Source organism: Mesoplodon densirostris, chromosome 11 (genome assembly GCF_025265405.1).
Source record: "Mesoplodon densirostris isolate mMesDen1 chromosome 11, mMesDen1 primary haplotype, whole genome shotgun sequence".
NCBI lineage: Eukaryota > Metazoa > Chordata > Mammalia > Artiodactyla > Ziphiidae > Mesoplodon > Mesoplodon densirostris.
In genome coordinates this window covers 85,105,920-85,130,169 of record NC_082671.1, presented here as the reverse complement: position 1 = coordinate 85,130,169, position 24,250 = coordinate 85,105,920, and the positions used below count along the sequence as shown (strand labels likewise).

Here is a 24,250-nt window from a genome sequence, read left to right as displayed (position 1 = left end):
TGAATGATTCGTGTTATTTAAATTCCACTATCCCCCCACCAAAAAGTCAGTTATTAGTAACTCATGCTTGTTTAAAGTATTTGGTTAAGGGTAAGACCTATAATTTGATCCTTATATAAATCAATTAGCTCTGCACTACTAGGAATATAATGTATCCATAACTCTGGACGTTAAGAAATGGAACTCTGTATCATTGGTCTTATGGGAATTCAGCCAAGATTATAGGTGGCTCAATGTCATCACTGACACCAAGGATACACAAAGGATGTGACCTTGGTTAGATAGCTGGGTCCTTTTCTCTTTTCTGATTAGAAAGATGTTAACTACATAAGTCAACACAATTTTAATACTTACAAAACATCTGAATATATTTACCTCCTTATTTCCTTTTATCCTCTCACTGTATGACATTTTTCATGACTTCTGCTCTTGCTTCTTATTTTGTTCTAACTCAGTATGTCCTCCAAGCGCACTTGAGCGCCTGAATTACTAACAGTTGAAATAAGAACTGTGTGAATTATACTTAATGAATTAGAGCAGATTCAGGGTTATTTCAATAATGTCACTCCCGATAACGAATGGGAGAGAAGAATGGTTTTATAGTTTATGAACTGGAAATTGCTCACAATTCTCCCTTATCTACAGTTTTCCATATGTGAAATTATCTTTGCTGTCATGTGAGCCACAGCATAAACAAAACTGAAACCTCTAGAAAATAAAGCTCAATAAAACCTCTACAGTGACTGCTATGAGTATTCAGAGAATAATGGGAGGCCCAGATTTATCAAAAGAAAGCAATGGTCCAAAACTGTATACATCAAGAAACACTGGTCTGCTATCTAACACAGACAAGAGAGTTGTCACACTCTGGTGGCTTTTTAAGGAAAAAGGCAGGTTTACAAACACAGTCTCAGGCCTATTTTTATCTATACTGCTTCCATAGGAATGGTCTAGGAGATTTCAACAGGAAAAAAACGAGGAGAGGAGGGGAGGGATTATTTCTCTATTTAACTAACAATACTACATTAAGACTTGTCCCTTTTACTGTTCTGAATCCACCTGTATAAAGTATTAAAAAAAGTCAAGAGATCACAATCTTTAGATGTGGCTGTATGTTCCCATGCTATTTTGTGGCTAGAAGTCAGGGAAGTGACTGGAATTGTTCCCTCTCTCAAAGGTAGGAAATGAGAGGTTACCCTAAGGTCAGGATCGTCTAATGTGGCTCTTGATTTAAATTGTGTTAACTTGTTCTGCTCCAGGATGAAAGCAATTATAACCAGATCAATGTGCTACGCAGCTGGTTAGTCAGCTGCTCCAGAGTAGGCAGCCAGCAAAACAGCTTTGGGGCCCTCTCCGGGCACTGTGCCTCCTAAGATTCGAGTGCAGGCCAATGCTGTTGACATTAATTCTTAAAAGGTATTTTTAGCTCCCCAAGATAAGAAGTAAAATAAACATAAATAGGAAATACCCTCCTTTTAATTTTCCAAGTAAGCTGTAATTATTGAACTGTTCCACATTTTAATCTAACATCCACCAGAAAATGAAATAAAATTTTGACACCTCTGTATGAAACCATTATACTGGCTCAAGAGTCTGCCGTAGAAGCATCAGCTGATTCCTTGGAAGAGGACATTCAAAAGGAAGCCATTCTGTGTTTTTTAAAAAGGGGCAACCAAGGCTAGAAAGGAACACAAGAGGGTTTCCAAACCTAGGTAACTAATACAAAGTCTTGTTAAAGGACACAGCTTGAATACAAAATTTTATGACCACTGTTATAACCACAAGTGGTATTAACTATGGAATCAAAGCGTATTCCAATTTTACTACTAAATCCATGTTAAAGTTTGAAAATGTGCTTCAATCCTACTGCTAACTTTCAAGTTAGAGTTCAAGAAAAATGTCTGAGATAGAATGGTATAGTCACTAAACACAAGAATTGGTGAACCACCTAAGGACCAGTCCACTAATCAAGTCAGTAATTCAATGAATCACAAAAAAAGGGCAAAAATTACCTTACGCATTTTAACTTAAAACATTCAAATGTGCTTACCAATCTTCTGCTGTAAAACAAAGGCCATGATAGCAATTTCTTACATAAACCCATGTGCCAATAAAGACTCTACCATTTCTAGTCAATTGTTTTTAAATTGAAGGGAAAAGTTGAAAACACCTGTAAAGCCAAACTTCTAGATTTGTATGACCCTTCCAGGTTTTTAGTTGTCTTCCTTACATCTAGTTCCACAGATTTTTTTTTTTTTAGCAACCTGCCTTTATCAAGTCTTTCCAAAGTTTTCACAGAAATAACTCTCCTTATACACTGATATTTTATTGGTTCAGGTAATATTTGATTAAATTATATAATTACAAGTAAAGCTGGCATACAACAACTGGTAGGAAAAGAATGTAAGGTCAAACTAAAGAAAAGCCTACTAGTCATCAGTTAGTACTGAACATGCCATGACCATCAGTCAGTAGTCCTACACAGGGACTGAAGGCCACAAATCAGTCAGAGCTTCTACCACACCCTCACTTGCCTTCTTAAAGGCTGCACACAGATGTCTCTGCAAGCATGCAATCATCTCATCCAAAATACTTTAAACGTAGCAAATTAACTGCAGTATAGGTGGATGATCTGAACTTTCTAAATGAAGTGCTGACACACTGTAATAAAATTTCTACACAATTTTAAAAAACATTCTTAAACTGGAAAAGAATTTAACCAGAGAAAAGGAAAGAACCAAACTCAGTATTATAAACAAAAATTTCATTGCACAATCTTATCAGCCGATCTCTGTGAATGTGATTTCTTTTTTAAAAAATAAGGTTAAATTCCATTATGAGAAACTTATCCTTATTTCATTCTTACAACAGATACTGCTTGAAATATGTGGATATCAGCTAAGATTTGAATATTTTATATAGAAATTAAACATAAATATTTATTACAGAATTTGACCTGATGCTTGAAAAATCAATTCTTGTTTTTATCATGCTTTGAGCTCCTAGGCACTGAGTACATGTTCATTTATATGATTGCTTCCATAACAGCAGGCTGAATATGTGATTAAAATCCAAGTCATCAGGTGTGCAAACAATCAACAGGAAAGAAAACCTAACAGCACTCACCAAAGCTCTCCAGAACTCATGAGTAGTAAGAGACAGTAAAATGGGTATGAATTCATTATTACTGAACTCCAGAATGTATTTTACTCTAACTTTATTCAAACATTGGGGGAGGGGGTATCATTTAATTACAGTGAGTGAGCATGTTCAACTTAGTAGATTTTTTTTAAGTGCCTGGAGTCCAAAATAGACTCCTTTGTGGTTCCAATTGCTTCCAAAAATATGGCTTCTTTCACCAAGGAGAAAATAAGACTTTTTTTCTGACACTCAAGATTGATTTTTTATCTGGAAATTAAAAAGTGGCAGTATAGGTCTCTTGTTTTAAGTATGTAACACCAATTAAGCTTTTCCTGGAGCCCTAATGTGTATTTGCCTTCCATGTACACATTTCATTAGCATTACTATCTCTGACAACCTCAGAAACACAACGGACAGAGAAAGGTTTCTACTCTTTTTCTATTATTTCTGTAAGCAGAAGGGATTAAATTTAATAATGATTTTCACCGATTGCTCAAATGACTCTTACCTCTTAATAATCACTGTCTTAGAATGCAATAATTGTTACAGCTTACTGCTCAACCCGACACTGGTTTTGATCCAAAATTTAATTTACCACATTAAAAGATCTGTTCAAATAAATCAGTCTCAACATTAGAATTATGAGCAATTGTTTGTAAAGTTAACCAGGTAACTCACAAGTTTATGTCCCTATACACTGGCAAATGATTAGAAATGTACAGAAAATGACTAGTACCCCGTGGTACTAATGAACAGTTTTTCTCTCAGGAAGTGAGATTTAAGTTTAAGTACTTCCTTACCCATTAGTTTCTCTAGCAACATCATGTAAGAAGGCGTCTATAATAAATTCAATGGAATAAAGTATCTAAGATTATTAATGTGAATTTAGGTAAAATATATTTTAACTGTTAAGAGATCTGGCCTTTTATCAATTTTCTCCTCTTGTGCAAGTTTAAGTAATAAAATGTGCTTTAAATAACAATAACAAGAAAATGAAAAAAGACAATATCAACCTTTCACATTATACAATTTTTCAGCAATCCTTTTAAAATAAAAGATCTCTGTGAGACTACTAGAAGTTAATATTATCAAGGAAATGATGTTTTTTCCCAATTTTATGTAATAGGAAAAGTAATAATATGATGTGCCAATCTGTTCTAATGCTTTATTTACATTAACTCCTTTTAACTACCACAGTAACCCTATAATATTAAATTATCCCCATTTTACATATCTAAAGAAACTCAGTCACTGAAGATTTAAAAACTCACTCAAGGTTACAGCTAGTAAAAGGAAGAGCCAGTTGGAACTCAAACAGTGTAAGATCCTACCTAGTCCATGCTCTTAACTAGTATCGCCCAGAATAGGGTTTTACACACTGCTTCACTCAGTAAACATGAATTGGCTGGGTGCTTAACAGCTTTTCTTTCTTCTAGGAGTTACAAAAACCAGTTTTTGAGAAATAAGGCACACACTAATCCTTTTTCCTTTCCTTATTCTACTTCTACCTAGACAGAACAGAGTTTTCCCTACACTATGCTCTCATAATCATATATTGTACATTGTTTATATAGCATGTTCCTATTTGTTTCTAACTAGTTTAAGTACAAAATTAAGAAAACTTTCAGAGAAAGAAGGATGTTTCGCTGTTTATGTTTTTAAATCCCATTTCCTTGCATAGGACCTAGCTCTAAGAAGGAAGGTCCAGATAAGTGCTGGACAGGACAGAAAGGAGAGCAGTTAAAAAAAAAAAAAAGTCACTCTCTAGAGTAACTTATAAAAAAAGAGAGGATCCAAAATTAGAGCATACCTCAGGTAGCGGTTTTTTTGCTAAGCTCTATAAGTAAGATTTTATTAGCGACTGTATATAACTTTAATCATCTATTATAATTTGATTTCCATGAAAGACTTATGAGTTGGTACGTATTGCTCTGCCCATTTTTGCAAATGAGAAAAACAGACTCAAAAATGTTAATGAATCTGCCCAAGATCATATAGCTAGTAAGCCTTGTCATTTCCAAAAGAGGTAAGGGAATATAAGAATCAAAGCCTACAGCTCCAAGGCTATTCATAGAAGAAGACAGCCAGGAATAGATTTGAGAAATAGAATTCAGTGAGTTACTACAGCTTAATAGACATAGCCCCTAAGAATATCCAATTGAGGATGCTCAAGGGTAGGATTAGGATCCAATTCCATTTTGCTCTAAAGCAGAGGTTCTCCAAGTGAGTCTGTGGAATCTTTAAAGGTGGGGGTGGGGGGTTCCTCAGGTCAAAACTATTTTTATAATAATACTAAAAACTTAATTGCCTTTTTTACTTTTCTCTCACTAGTATAAAGTGGAGTTTTCCAGACTACATTTCACAGAATACTGCAACAGACTAAAACACAAGTTGTGAGAAGCCAGCTGTCTTTTATTGAGATAGACATTAAAGAGATTTGCAAATATATAAAACAATGCTACCCTTCTCCCCATATTTTTCAGTTATTTTTCATTTTAAAATATTTATGTTAATTTGTAATGCTTGTTATTTTTAAGTAAATAAATGTTAAAATTAATGTAAAAATTAAAGAATTTTTTTGACCTGAGACCAAAAAGGTTGAAAAGCCACTGATCTAAAAAGCTATGCTCAACCAATCCTCAGATCTAAAATCTGGTCTTCTAAACTGATTTACTCACCAGGATAAGTGGGCTATGTAAATGGAAAGTTCCTGAGTTTCACCATATTACAAATTGCTTAACAACAGAAACATTTTAAAAAATCTTTGTGTTCCTCCCTACCCTCATCACAACACTCACATCAAAAAAAAAAAAATTGGTTGTATCAATCCAGATTACTTCATTGTACATTTCTAAATTAACACTATACTTTATACCTAAATTACATAAAAGACTGTAATACCACATCACCTCAAAATAAACTGAAGGAATATCAACCCATAAAACTGAAAAGGTCAGACTTCACCACATGGTGACACATAATGACCTCACTAATGTAAAGACATCTTATAAGGCTCAGCTAATCATTCACTCTTTCAACCACCTCCTAACTCCAACAGCAGGAAATTTTAAAAGCATTTTAGGAGAAGAATTATTTAAAATATATGTTTAGGTATTTAAAAGGTCACATTCTTATGGCTACTATAAGAATAAAATTTTAATTTCCTTCAAAAATAATAATATATCACACAACATATTTTTCAATTACCAAATAAAAAATTATGTATTATCTTTATATGTTGTCAAAGTACAAATTTCACAAAATCTCCTGCTTTCTAAATATCCATGTAGGTTTCACTCAGAATGTTCTTAGCATACTTGGCATAAAATAAATATGAACTTATTTTTGATGTTTAAAAAAACAAAGTGTGTAGGCAACTTTCTAGCCTTTCTCTCCAATAAACATCTGAACTACATAACTGAATGTGCTATTCTGTCATTCTGTAACTTGTGACACAATAATATTTATCACATTTAAAAAAAAACTAACACTTTATTAAAGCTTTTATAAGACAGATTCTACTGGATAGTGGCCAACTTTCCTCAGCAACAGTGGCATTAAAAATGCCAGCATTCTTCAACCTTCTGGTAAAGTTTTTCTTTGGGGAAGGAAGAGCTGTTTGGGGGGGGGGGGGAACTCTTAAAAGTGGTCAGTTTTGGTGATATAGGAAATACCCTCAAAAGAGATCTTCCTAAAGGCTGAATCATGTATCAGTTGATCTCAAATTTTTAAAACTATCAGCACACCTTCAGAAAAGCCTTCTTGCCATTCTGGAGAAAAACAAAACAAACAAAAAACCAAAAACTTAACCCTCTACACCACATTACTTGCTAAATGGAAAATTAGAAACTGCTCACATACCAATCCTAAAAGGGAGAGAGCATAACAAGCCAATTCACAAATACACTTAATTTACTTTATAAGATCTGTAGTAGAGGCCAGGGTGTAAGATTTCAATCAAAAGATTAAGAAGACAATTTGTACCTGACTAAACTCCACAGCTACAACTTTGGTATTTTCCAAAAGTTTTCGTATTTATCTCTAGCATTTTTTATTCTACTAATTCTACTTATTTAGGAAATCTTTGCATACTAGAAATAAGAAAAGCAAAGCACTAAATTAGATTAACACAATGGAAGAAAGAAGAGAGTAAAATGTACCTTTTAAGGAAAATGAGAAAAAAAAAAGGTTCGAAGAAAGGTTACCTATGAGGATACAGAAAAGTATTTTTAAACAATAATACCTGAAATTAACTGGAATTCTGACAATACCTGAGTATCTCCCTTAAGTGGAATTAAATGGATTCTAGTTTATCAAAGCTTGAGTATAATAAGGCCCTCGATCCTCTCTTTGCTTTGTTATTGCTTACTACCTATTCATTCAGTCTTGATCTCAAAAGCTGAGCGGTAAAATATTCCTACATTTAATTAATACCTGTGGTAAAATGTTAATTACATACATGTTTGGCACTGGTTGATGAAGGGTGTATAGCATACAGGAAGTCCACTTGGTGTAGTAGAAAGTGAGAGTAAGCCTAACACAGGTTCAAATCCTTTTTCCTTCATACAGACACTGGGGAGAGTGAGAAGCACAACACTGAGAAAGCCAACCTTAGTTTCCTCTTTGAAGAAGGGAATTAACAACTACCTCAAAAGAATGTGACATATAGATTAGATTGTATATATATTGTGTCTAGCATATAGTAGGCATTCAACAAATGTAACTTCCTCCCAAATTATGAACAGCAAATATACGTACTGTATACAAAATTGCAGGTTACACACCAATGACCTCCTTTCCTCAATCACAGTCAAAATGAGAGCTTAAATAACTTCTATGGGGTCATGTGGGAGCAAGACGGTAAAATTACTTCTAAGAAAATATTCTTAATTTCAAATAACTACCCTGCAAACAGAATTGCCCACTAGGCAATTCTTATGTGAAGAATATCATGACAGAACAAATAGTTCTGTGAACAGTCTATATTTTGTACATTCACAGAACTGTTGAGTGAAAATTCATCACTGGGGCCAATAGATCTTCCTCCATTTAGGCACAAAAAGCTTCTGTGTACTGACCCCACCACTTTACAGCCACACCTCCAGAGACCACAAAACAATATCCTGTTTTTTTTTTTTTCTACCTCTCTGGCCACTTCTCTGTAGGAGGAATGTATTCCCTCCCTCCTCCCTCCCTCCCTCCCTCTCTCTCTCTCTCTCTCTCTCTTTCTCACAGACACACACACACACACACACTCTCTCTCTCTCTCTCTCTCTCACACACACACACACACACACACACACACAGTATAGCCATTAAGCACTATTAAGGCCCAAGTAGTTTTCTTCTTACTATGCTTCCTCCTAAAGCAAACTCACCTAGGCACACAAGTTCAATCTAAACAGTAACTCCCAAATTTCCATCTCTGATCCTTTTCTCTCTTTTCTGAATTGCAGAAGCATATATCCAACTACCTACTTGGGTGTCTCAGACCATTAATTGTCAAAGTTAGGCTTCATTCCTCAGGGGAAAAAATTTCAATGTCAAACCCTTCACCAACAATGTATTCTCTTTGTAGATGGGCCTAAGAATTAGACTTTTTATAAATACATTTTCAAACTTATTGTGGTTCTGAATGGGCACTGAGAACTAAAACCATCTGCACCCAGAGTTTACAGTCTACATTAGCATCACTATTCAGCTGTCTTCAACAACAAGACTTCACTATTCCAGGAAACTCTTGCCCAGGCAGATAAGAATTGCAAATAACTTCATTGTTCATTCCAGGAACTTCCCCAAAACCCCATATAAACCAGCATCAGACTATTCAACTTTTCAATAAATAGCAGCAAATGATTGTTCACTTTCCAAAACTCTGAAAAAATCTCACCTTTAAAACCCTTGCTTTGCTACGTCTATCAATCCTAAACTATTACATGATCCCTACTAATTCTAATCAAGCTCCTGCATTGAAATACCTGCATTAAAGATTCCAAATTCTCAATAAATATCCCAACTTCACTCTCCCTCCGAACTTTGCTCTTCTTTTCACCCATACACATACCCCTCATCCCCCTCTTCCCCCAGCAGATCCTACCAACTCAGGAAAGGTGGTGTTCTTCTTTACTACAATAAGCAATAAACTCACCACATTATTTTGGGTAGTATTTTCTAGGAGCCAACATTCCACAGCACTATCAGATAGTTTCTCAAATGTCTTAAGATTCAGTTCAGCAATAATAGTTTCATCACAAGTAGTGCGAGGAAAATATGAAACCTTTATAAAATGTTATAAGAAATCAGCACCCTACGTTAGGCAACATCTGCTGACACTACTGCTTCCGTTTCTTAATGAGTTAAAACAGCTAACTGGCCTACTAATTAAATTTCTAAATAATACCAAATAAAGAGATGACTAATATCAAAGGGGCCATAGAACCAGTGAGGAGTTCTAAGGAAGATGGAAGATAAATCACAGAGGGGTTTAATAATCTAAACCGTAATCTTAGGAGAAACAGAATGGGGAAAAAACTAAATTAATATATGAATAATCCACAATGCTAATAATCTAGAAGAAAAAATACTGCTAAATATACTACAGTATAACAGTGAAAACAAACTTTAAAGGAGTCTTCATTGGGCCTCCCTGGTGGCGCAAGTGGTTGAGAGTCCGCCTGCCGATGCAGGGGATACGGGTTCGTGCCCCGGTCTGGGAGGATCCCATATGCCGCGGAGCGGCTGGGCCCGTGAGCCATGGCCGCTGAGCCTGCGCGTCCAGAGCCTGTGCTCCGCAACGGGAGAGGCCACAACAGTGAGGGGCCCACATACCGCAAAAAAAAAAAAAAAAAAAAAAAAAAAAAGGAGTCTTCATTACTTTAAAATTATTTTTAAACCATGATTTGGAATTAAGATATAATGAAATGCTTAATACATTTTCTAGAAAGTTGAAACTTCGTATCCACCAAAAGTAAATGTATAAACATTTCTTCTACTATAAATCATTTAAGGTACCTATAAGACCACAGGCATGCTTACACGGGAGTAATTTGAAAGAAAAGGTTAAGCATTTAAAATGCCTCAATGATTGGGAGGAATTGAAGAATTCAGATTTTAAGATCTAAGTGTAAAAAAGGAAACCACAAGTACTGGAAGAAAATTTGGATGAATTCCTTTATAATCTTGGAGTGGTGAAGACGTTTCCAACTATATTTCAAAATCCAGAAACATAAAAAAAATTACCATATAAAAAAGGAAAAAACTTGTGTGAAAAAATATCAAAGAATCTAAACATATATATTTGCAACCCGGATCACAAATAAAGGGCTCATTTCCCTATAGAGAAATCCTGAAATCAAGAAAAAAAGGCCAGCAACCAAATAGAAAAATAAAGAACATGAGAGTTCACAGAAAGGGAAAATAAGTAAAATACCCATTAAACATATAAAAAAAATACTCAATGTCATTCATAATGAGAGAAACACAATAGTCTGAGTTACACCAGTTCTCATCTATCAAACCGACAAAATTCCAGAAGTTTGACAACACATTCAGCTGGTGAGGCTATAAGAAAACAAGCCTCTCATACATTCAGGAAGTAGTAAAAAATGGTAGTTTGGCTATAGCTAACAGAATTACAGAAACACCTATCTTTTTTTTAAATAAATGTTTTATTTTATAATAGTTTTAGATTTACAGAAAAATTTCAAAGATAGTACAGTTTCCCTACACCACACACCTAGTTTCTACTATTAAGATCTTATATTAGGGGCTTCCCTGGTGGTGCAGTGGTTGAGAATCTGCCTGCTAAGGCAGGGGACATGGGTTCGAGCCCTGGTCTGGGAGGATCCCACATGCCGCGGAGCAACTAGGCCCGTGAGCCATAACTACTGAGCCCGCGCGTCTGGAGCCTGTGCTCCGCAACGAGAGGCCGCGATAGTGAGAGGCCCATGCACCGTGATGAAGAGTGGCCCCCGCCTGCCACAACTAGAGAAAGCCCTCACACAGAAACGAAGACCCAGCACAGCAAAAATAAATAAAATAAATTAATAAACTCCTACCCCCAACATCTAAAAAAAAAAAAAAAAGCATACAAGAGAACAAACTATACCTAATAAAATACAGGTGTAAAAAAAAAAAGGTCTTATATTAGTATGGTACATTTGTCACAATTACTGACCGAAAACTGATATATTTAACTAAAGTCATTCCTTTATTTAGATTTCATTAGTTGTTTTTTTGTTTTTTGTTTTGTTTTGTTTTGGCAGTACGCGGGCCTTTCACTGTTGTGGCCTCTCCCGTTGCGGAGCAGAGGCTCCGGACGCGCAGGCCCAGCGGCCATGGTTCACGGGCCCAGCCGCTCTGCGGCATGTGGGATCTTCCCGCACCGGGGCACGAACCCGTGTCCCCTGCATCGGCAGGCAGACTCTCAACCACTACACCACCAGGGAAGCCCTAGATTTCATTAGTTTTTATCTAATGTCCTTTTTCTGTTCCAGGATCCCATGGAGTATACCACATTACAGTATAATCATCTTCTTAGGCTCCTTTTGGCTGTGAGTTTCTCAGACTTTCCCTGTTTTAGATGACCTTGACAGTTTTGAAGAGTACTGTTCAGCTGTTTTGTAGAATATCCCTCAACTGAGATTTGTCTGATGTTTTTCTCACGATTAGACTGGGGTTATAATTTTGGGGGAGGAAGACCATAGAGGTGAAGTGCTATTCTCATCACATCATACTATCGACGTAATTTATGATTGCTGAAGTTAACTCTCAGTCTGTTGGGCCTGCTATAACAAAATACCTTAGACTAGGTGGCTTATAAACAACAGAAATTTATTTCTCACAGTTCTATAGGCTGGGAAGTCCAAGATCAAGGCCACTGCAGATTCAGTATTTGGTGAGAGTCCACTTTCTAGTTCACAGACTGCCTTCTCACTGTGTCCTCACACAGCAGAAGGGGAAAGGGATCTCTCTTAGGTCTATTCATGAGGGCTCCACCTTCATGGCATAAGCATCTCCCAAAGGTCCCACCTCCAAATACCATTACACTGGGGATTAGGTTTCAATATATGAATTTTAAGGAAATCCTTGTTCTTGGAATCTAAATCACGCATTTGCTTATGCAAATGTTATATATATATATATATATATATATATATATATATATATATGTTGTCCATTTGGCAAAGTAATAGCAAAAGAAAAGGAAACAACCCAAGGATCCACACAGGACTGAGTGATCATATATCCAACAGAAGTACTACAACTATTAAAAATAAAGGAAGATCTTTAGATATGGAAAAACCTCCAAAATAAAATACATTGACGTACATTTGCAAAAAGACACACTGGAAATTTAAATTATGGTCTATTTTCTACATTATTTTATGTTCTTATATTTGAAAGATAATTTTTAAAACATAATAATTGAGACCATAAAGACAGAAAACAGTAAGACACTGATGAGAAACTAAAGTAATTAAACAAGAAGGGCATTAGACTGAGGTGGCAGTGAACAAACCAAAACCTAAGCCACACTCAATACACTTGAATCTGAGGAAATGAAACTGAAGAACCACCGATCACAGCCAACCACCTAGGCTTTCCTAAATAACGTAACTGCTTAAGCTATAGCCAATCAAATAATTTCCTTGCTTTGCTTCCATGCCTTCTCCATGAAAACCTCCACCCTAGCTCCTGTTGGTGGAGCACTCCTAACCACCTCTGGCTTGGCTCTGCCTGATTCAAGTCAATGTATGCTCAAATAAAGTTGAAAATTTTAATGTGCCTCAGTTTACCTTTTAACAAAACAAACTAAAAAAGCGAGACAAAAACATTCATTAAAGGGAAAAGTAAATAAGTGGAACAGAAGACGTTTATACATCAACTTAAGAAAACATCCCCCCGGGCTTCCCTGGTGGCGCAGTGGTTGAGAGTCCGCCTGCCGATGCAGGGGACACGGGTTCGTGCCCCGATCCCGGAAGATCCCACGTGCCACGGAGCGGCTGGGCCCGCGAGCCATGGCCGCGGAGCCTGTGTGTCCGGAGCCTGTGCTCCGCAACGGGAGAGGCCACAGCAGTGAGAGGCCCGCGTACGCAAAAAAAAAAAAAAAAAAGAAAAAAGAAAACATCCCCCCAAACACGATTAAACTAGCAAATCCAAAATAGAATAAAAAGGGAGAAAAAATAAGACGGAATGATGAAAGTTTTAATCATTTTGCCTTTACTTTAAATTTAAATCCTAGAACAATGACTCTAAAACTCAAGAATTACTTGGAATGTTTTAAAAAAAAAACCAAACCCAGAGTATCCAATTCAGTTGCTCTGGGACAGAGCTTGAGATTTTACACACACACACACACACACACTCACGCGCTCTCACACAGGCTTCTAGCTTTTCTTTTTTTTTTTTAAATCAACAAGAGTGCTTCTGAAGCTCAGGTTAAGGCCACTGACCTATAATAACATAAGATAATAAACAAAAACATAATAATAAACAGTAAACATCTAAGCAGATTTTATGACAAAGGAAAAAACCAAACCAGTTTCTTCTCTTGATGGATAAGTTGTATTACCTGTTATTCTATTTTGACTTCAGAAAACCTGAGTCACATACAAAAGTCATTAAGAAGGAAAGCAAATATTGCCTAGACTGTTAAGATGTCAAAGAAATGGTATAGCACAAGCCTGAAGAAGGGAAACAGGGCAAATGGTTACACGAAAAATTTGGCTGGCCCTAAGGAAAAGCTTATCAATGTGTTCATCAGGAAGATTACGACAATTTTATCCCTAATGATCATTAGATAAGAAACAACGATGAATATCCTAAATTATTTAGTCCACTAGTCTATACTATTCCCTTCCTGCCAATATACCTAAAGGGTATAACATACACCCATTAGTAACACTAACTCACTAACACACTGATTCTCAAATTCGGTGGGAGAGGCATATTAGAAAATCCAGGAGGTATGTACGGGTTAAAAAGCCAGAGATTATTTTGATTCAATTGTCCTTGTGAACTACTTATTTAGACATTCATCAACCTGAAAGAATGGATCTGCAAAACAATTCTAGTACCATAACCAAGTTTTTCCCGCTATAATACAGAGTCATAAAAATAACTGCTAACTGTGAGTGCTCACTAGGTGCAAGGTACTTTGCAAAGTGCTTTATACATATCATTTAATTTCTACAACACTATGAAGTAGGTTCTGTCATTCCCAATTTTATATAAGAAACTGACCCTTAACAGTTTAAGTAACTAGCTCAAGATCACATAGTTATTAGTTATTACTTGGGGAGGCATTATTATCTGATTTCTCAAATAAATCTGATTTTTCAAATGAATCTAGTTTTTATCACACACTTACTATACCAGAGATACAATTTAAAACTCAATTTTACTGATAAAAACCTAAATAAAATGTCTTTAATTTTAAAAGTAGACCATAAAGCAGCTTTTATTTAATTACAGTAATTCCAATGAAAACATATCTCCTGGTCAACTGTATACATAACTATCAGGGTAACAGGAATGACATTAAATGCAGTTCTGAGTGCAATTCTGTAATTTATTTTAATGAATTTAAGTTTAGTACTATACAGTTAAACAGCTGGATTTCATTAAGGATGAAATTTTATCCAAATCTTACTCTTGATATTGACCAATGTTTTTAGACCTTTAGAAATAGATATTTTATTTACATATAGATATTGTAATTTTAGATTCTAATTTGTCTAAAAGATAACAATCTTTGAAGATTACAGCCCTTTTCTCTCCATTTTCACTAACAAGTTAGTACAGCTCACGTGTAATTAAAAAGGCCCAGTAATACCAAATTATTGCCCCTCCAAACTGGCCTACCAACTGCATCCAAATTACTCTCATACAAACAGCCTACATGGCCTACATGTAGCACCAACACTCAAAACTTTTAATGGCTTTTTATTTTCTACTATATCAACATTAATTCTTGACCCTTTCTAGGTCATAACTAATCTGACCCTAACTTACTAATTCAGTGTTGTTTCTCCTAATTCCATCACTTCACTCACTCAATTAAACAATACATAATATGGGGGAAATACCAAAATTTAAAAAGCATGGTCTCTCTGTAGCACAAAGACAGACAAAAGGGTAGAGGATCTGTAAATAATTAATTACAATACAATACAATGTATTAAGTACTACAGTAGACATAAATGCTATAGCAGAACCACCATAACTCTGCCAGAATGGATCAAAGAAGACTTCAGAGGAAGTGACATTTGTCCTCAAAAATGAGAATTTCTCTCCAACTGTCACAGCACTGTAATATCCACACACCAGTTTCCTCATCTTTGTATTCTAGCACTGACCACAGTGATGGTACAGAGGAGGCATGCGCTTCAGACATGGATGCACGGATGGATGGATGGATGGAAGGAAAGAAGAACAGAGGGATAAAAAGACAGACACAAACCATCAACAGGTGAATGAATAAAGAAAATGTGGTATATATATATATATATATACAATGGAATATTACTCAACCATAAAAAAGAATGAAATATTGTCATTTGCAGCAACATGGATGGACCTAGAGATTATCACACTGAGTGAAGTCAGAGAAAAGACCAATATTCTTTTGTAGCACTTATGTGTGGAATCTAAAAAATAATGCAAATCAATTTATTTATAAAACAGAAGCAGATTCAGACACAAAAAACAAACTTATGGTTACCAAAGAGGAAAGGGGGGGTAGATAAATTAGGAGTATGGGATTAACAGATACACACTACTATATATAAAAGAGATAAACAACAAGGATTTACTGTATAGCACAGGGAACTATATTCAATATCTTGTAATAACCTATAATGGAAAAGAATCTTTAAAAGTATATATATAATTGAATCACTTCACTATACACCTGAAACATAATATTGTAAATCAACTATACTTCAAAAAAAAGACATATATATAAAGTAAGAATGAATAATTGTTAGATTAAAATAGGGTAAAATTGGAAGTAGTAATTCAGATGAGGCATTCCAAAATCCTGACATGTGAAAGTGGCAACAGAAAAAGATAAATCTAAAAGATGTTTAGGAAATAAAATTAACAAGATTGGGTGTGACTGACTGGACTAGAGGGAGAAGAGCATAACAGAAAAACATAAGAAGCTGCCAAAGGTTTTGGCTTAAGTGACTAGGCTGATGGTGGCGCATTCACTGTGGCTGGAAATAGAGGTAGGGGGGTAATAAAAGAGTTCAGCTCTGGTAAGGGAGCGCCAAGAGGCAATAATACCTGGGAGACAGCTAGAAAAGAACTAAGAAAAAGAGGTCTGGATTAGAAATAAAGATATGGAGATCATCAGCATATAGGTGATAAGAACAAAGCACTAAATACAGATGAGAATGCCCAGGGATCATGTAAAACATGAGAAGAGGGGCCAAGGACAGAACATTCCAGACAACCAAAGCTGCCATTATTTCTACCCATTAAAGTATATTTTTATAACGTACAATGACTAACACAATGCTGAGGACATGACAAATGCTTTAAAAGTACTGTTTACATCTCTGAATTAACTGAAAAATCATATTTATTAAGTATAATAAAGCCATAGATAAAAAATCATTTCTTAAAAATAATTCAGTAAGATGGGCTCAAGGGACTAACGTCTGCTTAAGGAATCCAAAACTTACTTCAAAAATCAACAAAAAGCTTCCTTCTCACCAGAAATAGCAATACAGATCAGTAATTAAAATATTAAAACCTGGAAGTATATTATACTTCAAAAGTTTTTTATAAAATACTTAAAAATATGTATTAATTTAAAGGATAATACCTCTAAATTTGGAGTAAGAGCTTCAGTGTTATTACCTGATAATTTTTCACAAGTATTAATACCAATTTTAACCAACTTTTGTTTATATCATTTAACATTAACACACACTAATAACAAATATTAACCATCAATTGTAAAAATAGCAGGATTAAATATATGATAAGACCAAAGTGAGTTAGTAACGAATATAGTGAAAGAAAAATTATTCTTGGGTCCTTTTCCCATTGTTTACAATTATGCATACAAAATTTAGAGTATTCTTGAAAGTATTTACACTAACAAGAATGTGCTATTAGGGCTTCCCTGGTGGCACAGTAGTTGGGAATCCGCCTGCCAGTGCAATGGACACGAGTTCCAGCCCTGGTCCGGGAGGATCCCACATGCTGCGGAGTGATTAGGCCCGTGCGCCGCAACTGCTGGGCCTGTGCTCTAGAGCCCACGAGCCACAACTACTAAGCCCACGCACCTAGAGGCTGTGTTCCACAAGAGAGGCCACCGCAATGAGAGGCCAGTGCACTGTGGCGAGGGGTGGCCCCTGCTCGCTGAAACTAGAAAAAGCCCGTGCTCAGCGAGGACCGAACGCAGTCAAAAATAAAATAAATAAAAATTTTAAAATGTACTATTAAAAAAAAAAAGAGATTTTGTTAACCTTTTAAACTCTTACCACAAACAAAAGAAAGCAAACCTTCTTTCATTGTTTTTCACTTTAATGGACTACCCTTAGGTCAAGTCAATAACGTTTTTTTAAATCTAAATAAGAGATAATAACAATACTAATGTGAAATTTATATAAGGATCAGTTTTTAATATAAAAATGACAAAAATGTACAATTTGGTCTGGTATTTCCATTTTTCAGTGCAACTTCAAAGATCAAAATTACACTTTAGTTAATTAAAATATGCAATACCAAACCAAAACCCAATAAGTACTTATACCTGTATAAATATAGACATAGATTTTATCTACCTTAAGGCAAATTTTTCCCCAATACTGAAGCAATCTACACAGTATGTATCTGGCGCTAATTTCCTTTTTATGACACATGCTCAAATAATGTGAACTAATTTTAACATATTAAAAAAATCAAAATAAAGACAATTTTCACTTATCCCGATATGTCATGGATTTATAAATCTACCTCCTTAAATACAGTATTCAATATCATGTGTTACTGCAGAATGTCATGGATTTATAAGTCTACTCCTTAAATACCGTATTCAATATTATATGTTACTGCAGAACATAACATTATTTATAGTAGGCACCCCACCTGTTAGATTTACAGATAGACGTCTACTGATTTTCCAAGCTGGCCAAAAGAGAAAGGAAAACAGGATAGCAAAGGTAAGCGACACTCAAATACATTCAATACATTTTTCTGGTCCTTGGCAATTCCTCTTTTCAGGTCAAATATTTTGCAGATATCAAAGTAACTGACAACGGGAAGGGACAGTTAGGGAGTGTGGGATTGACAAGTACACACTGCTATATTTAAAAAGGATAACGGGCCTCCCTGGTGGCGCAGTGGTTAAGAGTCCGCCTGCCGATGCAGGGGATACGGGTTCGTGCCCCGGTCTGGGAGGATCCCATATGCCGCGGAGCGGCTGGGCCCGTGAGCCATGGCCGCTGGGCCTGCGCGTCCGGAGCCTGTGCTCCGCAACGGGAGAGGCCACAACAGTGAGAGGCCCGCATACCGCCAAAAAAATAAATAAATAAATAAAAAGGATAACCAAGAAGGACCTACTGTATAGCACAGGGAACTCTGCTCAATGTTATGTGGCAGCCAGGATGGAAGTGGAGTCTGGGGGAGAATGGATACATGTATATTATGGCTGAGTCCCTTTGCTGTGCGCCTGAAACTATCACAACATTGTTAATTGGCTATACTCCAATACAAAATAAAAAGTTAAAAAAAAAAAAAAAGCCTGGGAGCAAAATAATGACAAAGAATTCACTAGTGACAGTAAGAATTTTTGGTTCAGACATTTTTGTAAAAAGTCAGTCTAGGGCCTCCCTGGTGGCGCAAGTGGTTGAGAGTCCGCCTGCCGATGCAGGGGATGCGGGTTCGTGCCCCGGTCTGGGAGGATCCCATATGCCGCGGAGCGGCTGGGCCCGTGAGCCATGGCCGCTGAGCCTGCGCGTCCGGAGCCTGCGCGTCCGGAGCCTGTGCTCCGCAGCGGGGGAGGCCGCAGCAGTGAGAGGCCCGCATACCGCAAAAAAAAAAAAAAAAGTCAGTCTAATAGGTCCTCTCATCACCAGTCAAAGAAATTGGCAACACTGTAGGTTGAACGCAAGTTATACCAGGTTTTCTATTGTAGGCAGTTTTTTACCTCACAAATACTATATAAAGCACATATAAAAATGCCATAAACCTACTGTTTATCTTCATCATTTCAAATGCAAAATGCCACAATCATTTTACAAAATGCATTTAAAATAATTTTTCTATTTAAAAGTTTAAGCAAAAATTATACATTCAAAATTCAAAGAAGTCAAAACTATTTTTCCTTCACATGTATGAAAGGGGGCAACTTTTAAAATACATAAAATACTCTGAAGACTATTTTATAAGCTGCATTTAACATATAATGTCTCTTTTCTACAATACAGCAATACATTCATTGTAATTACACATCATGAAAGTATAAAAGCTATATAAATGAATGCCATGACATGATGCTATAATTTTTATTAAGACTAGAGAACAGTAATAAAGATTCAAAATGTAATGCCCTATAAATATTCAGTATTATTAGACAATAACAAAGAAAATATCACTGCAAAAATTTTGTGTTCATAGAAAATTTTTTTATATTAAGGAACATCATCATTTTCACTTTTGAATATCCATCTCAGAAGCCATTATAGTTCCACCGTTCACAATAAAATATTTGCAGTTTTTTAGTTAGTACTATTTCACCAGTAAAGGAAAAGGAGAAAAATATTGCTGAAAATAAGGGAAAAAACAAAAGCCTTGATAGAGTAAATTATTTTATATGCCATCTCTTTCCACCATAATCGTAGGACTAAACAAGTAACTGAAAACTAAATATATCAACATTTATATACTTTAAAATCTTAGTCAACACAGCTATTTTGTACTACAGAAAAAATAAAATTTAATTTTTCTATTTTAGTAAAACCAATGACTTATTAGAACAAGATTGCTGGTGTACAAAGCTACCACACTGGAGCTCTACTATACACTGAATTAATTAATTAATTAGAATTAATTACTCTAATTTCATCTTTCCTTACTATGTATCTTTTTCCTTCAGGTAACCAGAGTACATTTCACAAGCTGCACTATTTCAAATACCTCACACTAAAAGTGACTTTAATGGGCCTGAATCCAAGGATGAGAATAAATTACACATTTTATAAAAGCTTCTTTGAGTAACAGGCAAATTAGGATATTAACGAGACTTTAATTCTTTTTTTCTTTTAAACAAGACTTTAATTCTTCACATACTCTTTTCACTGATTGTAAAAGTAATGTGAAAATTTGAAAAATAAAGAAATGTATTTTTATTCATCCATAAGTCTCACCACCCAGAAATCTTTGTTAACTTTTTGGCAGATTTCCTTCTAGTGAGAATAAAACTTCAGGTATCTAATTAGACACTAATTAATATGTAGTGGAAAAAAATCAGTGTATCCTCAATATGACCTTTCGATAAATAAATAAAACATCGATTACTTATGGTATGACCTGTTAATTTCACAAAGAATTGAGGGAGTCCCTCAATTCAGAGACTGGTCCCTAAACTGAAATCCCTTTCACAATTTTTATAGTGTCAACATTTTAATGGTAACAAGCAGCAAGACATGACTGTTCTTACAATGACATCAACAGTAATGGCCCAAATATCAAACAGGCTTTATTTTTCTTTCCATTCATATTCCAATGTTTTTATTTTCGCTGTTAAAAAATCAATAATAAATTATATTTGCACAGTAATTTTAAAACAGCTTAAATTCAAAGACTGTTATTTTCTTTGAAGCCCAGCACTCAAACTATTAGTGTTCCTGACCTATGAGATAATTTACCAAAAAGGTTATCACCTTTAATTCCGACAATCTCTCTTATTAAAAAAAAAAAGAATATTCCTTAAATATAGTCACATTTTTTCTTTTGTTCCAACCCGTTGTTTATGGAAGTATGCAGATGCTAGGATTACATTACAAAGACTGAAATGACTTCATTAACAAAGCAACATGTCAACATTAAATAAACCAACTACTTAATCTCATAAAAGAACTGAACAAAGCCAATAATATTAATGCTAGCAAATTTTTTTCTTAAAATGTGGCTGAACCTTATTCCTAGCTTCAAGGAAGGCTTTCCTTTACTCAAGGCATCAAAGATCTTAAATCCCATTCATTTTCTTCTGTCCAATGGTCAAAAAAATAAGTCTAAAATACAGTAACTCAGATTTGTTAGTCTAGGCTTCTTACGCAAGCGCCTTTTAAAAGAAATCCTTCAACAAAGCCTCGAGAAAGAATCAGCAAAGTTGGAGGAAAGAACTGTCTAAGTCAAGCATTTCCTGATAAGTGACAGAAGGTCTAGAGGCTGCCAGGGATACACTTTGCTGACCCCAGGAACAGTCAAAACTCAAAACAAAATTTGCCACTTTTTTATCTAAAAAGTTAATTTGGCTAATAAGAACTGATAATTCATGACCAACGACGTGTCTCTGGTGGACACATTAATATAAAGAAGGAGCGCCAGGGATTTCAGCTAAGTGCTTTTACCATTTTTGCAGAAGAAAAGCTAATTGTTAATGGCCATGTGACATTATAAGATCCCAGAAAGGAAAGGGTGGGAGGAAGAAAGAGGAGTTCAAGGCAGTTCAGGGTCAGAACAAGCTCAGACATCCTGTCATTAGCAAACGTTCCCCAAGCTGAAGGCAAAATACTGCTTACCCGAAAACGAGTGGGTGAGAGGTACGGGGAGAACGAGGGGGAAACCACTGGAGAGTCAGTGTGGCAGGGAGGGGGTGATGGGAGGGAGCGAATCTGGAGCTATCCAGCTGAACTGGGGAGCAAAACCATCGGGCACAAAAACCCTGAGAAAAGCCACTGCGACGGAGACGACAATACTTGGCAGCCCCCCCCCGCCCCATCTGCCCCTCCCCATCGGTTCTTTGGGTTTCCCACATTCCCTCCACCTCTGCTCTGACCCACACTCAGGGGTGTGACTCGCCAGCGGGAGGCTGCCCTGATCTTTGTCTCGGCCGGCTCCTCACGCGAGTGCTCCTCCTCCTCCCGCTCCCCACCCACGCACACCCCCGGCGTCTCCAAGGAGCTGGAAACGCGGTGGCCACCGCCGCTTCCTCTCCCACCTCTCGCGGACCTGCGCCCCTTCCTTCCCCTCGGAGTTGCGCCGCCCGCCCTCGCAGCTCCACCCCCGCCGAGGGGACCTTTGTGTCTCAGGGGACTTTCTGCCTCCTCCCCTCCTCGGCCTCGCGGGGAGACCGGCCTCCCCCGGAGACCAAAGCGGCAGCTAGCGCGGAGGCGGCTGCGGCGGCTGGAGGCGCCTCTCGCGAAGGAGCCCGAGCGTCAGACACTCACACCCCACCCCACGCCCGGAAATGCCCGGGCGACCGGGGTCCGAAGTGGACCCGAGGAGCGACAAACACAAGCGAGCCCCCTGCGCCGCGCCGCCCTCCTCAACCTCCCGGCCGGGCCTGAGCCGCCCGCCCCGGCCCCCAGTCCCAAGCACCCTCCAGCCGCTCTCAGCCCAGGGTCGGCGGGGCAGCAGGGAAAGCCCCGAGCGGCCGCCAGCCGCCAACTCACCAGCAAGTGCGGGGGCCGCGTCCCGAGAGCTGGCGAGGCGAGGCGCACAAGCAAAGCGGCTCCTCCAACGCCCGCGGCGACCGGATGCAGGTCCGGGTCCCAGCGGCTGGCAGACCCGAGGCGCCTCCGAGGCGCAGGCCTCCGCCGCCGCAGCAGCCTTCCAGCTCACGCCGAGGGTCCGAGCCTCCGGGAGGGGCCACGGGTCCCTCACGCGTTGTCAAGCCCCCCGGACAACATGGCTCCCGGGCTGCCGAGCCGCGCAGGCGGCCCACTAATCCCCTTGGAGGAGCCGCGGCGGGAGTGAGGCGGGCAGGGAGGCGCCGACGCCCGGTTGCGGCGGTCCGGCCGGACACGGGCTCCTTCTTCTCTGGGGCCGGGCCGTGCGAAGCTGAGGAGACGCTCGCTGCGTATGCGTCGCTTTTTCACTCGGCGGCTGCGGACTGACGCCTCCGCCTGTTCCCCCGGGGAGAGCGAGCGAGAGAGAAAAAACACTTTTATTGAAATGATCCAACCAGCAGCGGCGGAGAAAGGCGACCGGCCTCAGCAACTTCCCCCACCCCCTCTTGAGCAGCTCGCCGCAGGCAGCGCGACCCCTGCCGGCGGCGGCGGGGGGCGGGGCCGGGGCGGGGCCTAGAGGGCGGGGCGGGGTAGCCCCGGGAAACCCCCCACCCCGAGATGTAGGGCCTCAGTCTCCCTTGCCCGGCTTCTGGAGTGGCTGGAGGGCGGTGGGAGAGGTGAAGAGACCCCCGCAAGGGTGAGAAGGTTAGTCAGTGCCTGTCTACGGCGACTGGGGAAGAAATTATCTGAATAGTTCAGCCCCTTCATCTTCCACCCCCCCCCCGACAAAACAAAAACTGTTGCTTAAATTATCCAAGTAATTAATTATGTAATTTAGATACCATTGCCGCAGCTCTCTATTGGTTCTCTAGAAAGTTGATGTCAAAGGGCCAACACCTGAGCTTGATTGCTGCAAGTTGTCTCCTTTATTGTGGGTGGCTGGGTGGGTACCAGGGCAGTATTCACTCACACAGGCAGCATTTATTCATTTAAACTACAAACTTCTTTGTATTATGTTCTTGACAATATACTAAGTCCTCAGAGGACGGAGAGTCTCCCTGGGATGAAAAATACTCCATAAGCAATTGTAATAAAAGTCTGAGCTTTATATGAAGGGAAATAGAAGGTGCTATGAGAACAGAAAGGAACTTCTGTTGCAGAGTTGGTTAGGTTTTGTTTTCTTGGAGGAGGGGGGCCGCCCGAGAGGTTGGCCCAGTTTCTGTCAATGTTTTTACTTTCTTCTTTCCCAGAGGCTAAAGGCTAGTTCAGGAATGAACAGCGGAGTGAAAGTGAAGACAAACTGAAGTAATACTGACCCACTTTTTTCCACTAAAAAGGATAAAAGCATAAAGTAAACACAAACATAAACCCCTAGAGGGAGATAATGCAAGGACCAAAAAAAAAGAGAATGGAGACCG

General features: G+C 38.1%; 1 protein-coding gene across 2 annotated transcripts in view; it reads right to left on the bottom strand.

Annotated features, from left to right (window-relative positions):
• The window catches only part of CDK17 (cyclin dependent kinase 17), a 99,662-nt gene extending 76,305 nt beyond the window's left edge, over window positions 1-23,357 (bottom strand). For both annotated transcript variants that reach the window (XM_060112615.1, XM_060112614.1), the window contains exon 1: window positions 22,776-23,357. The gene's annotated coding sequence lies outside the window, so the exon portion shown is untranslated. The remainder of the gene's footprint in view (window positions 1-22,775) is intronic.
• Between the last annotated feature and the right edge of the window lie 893 nt (window positions 23,358-24,250).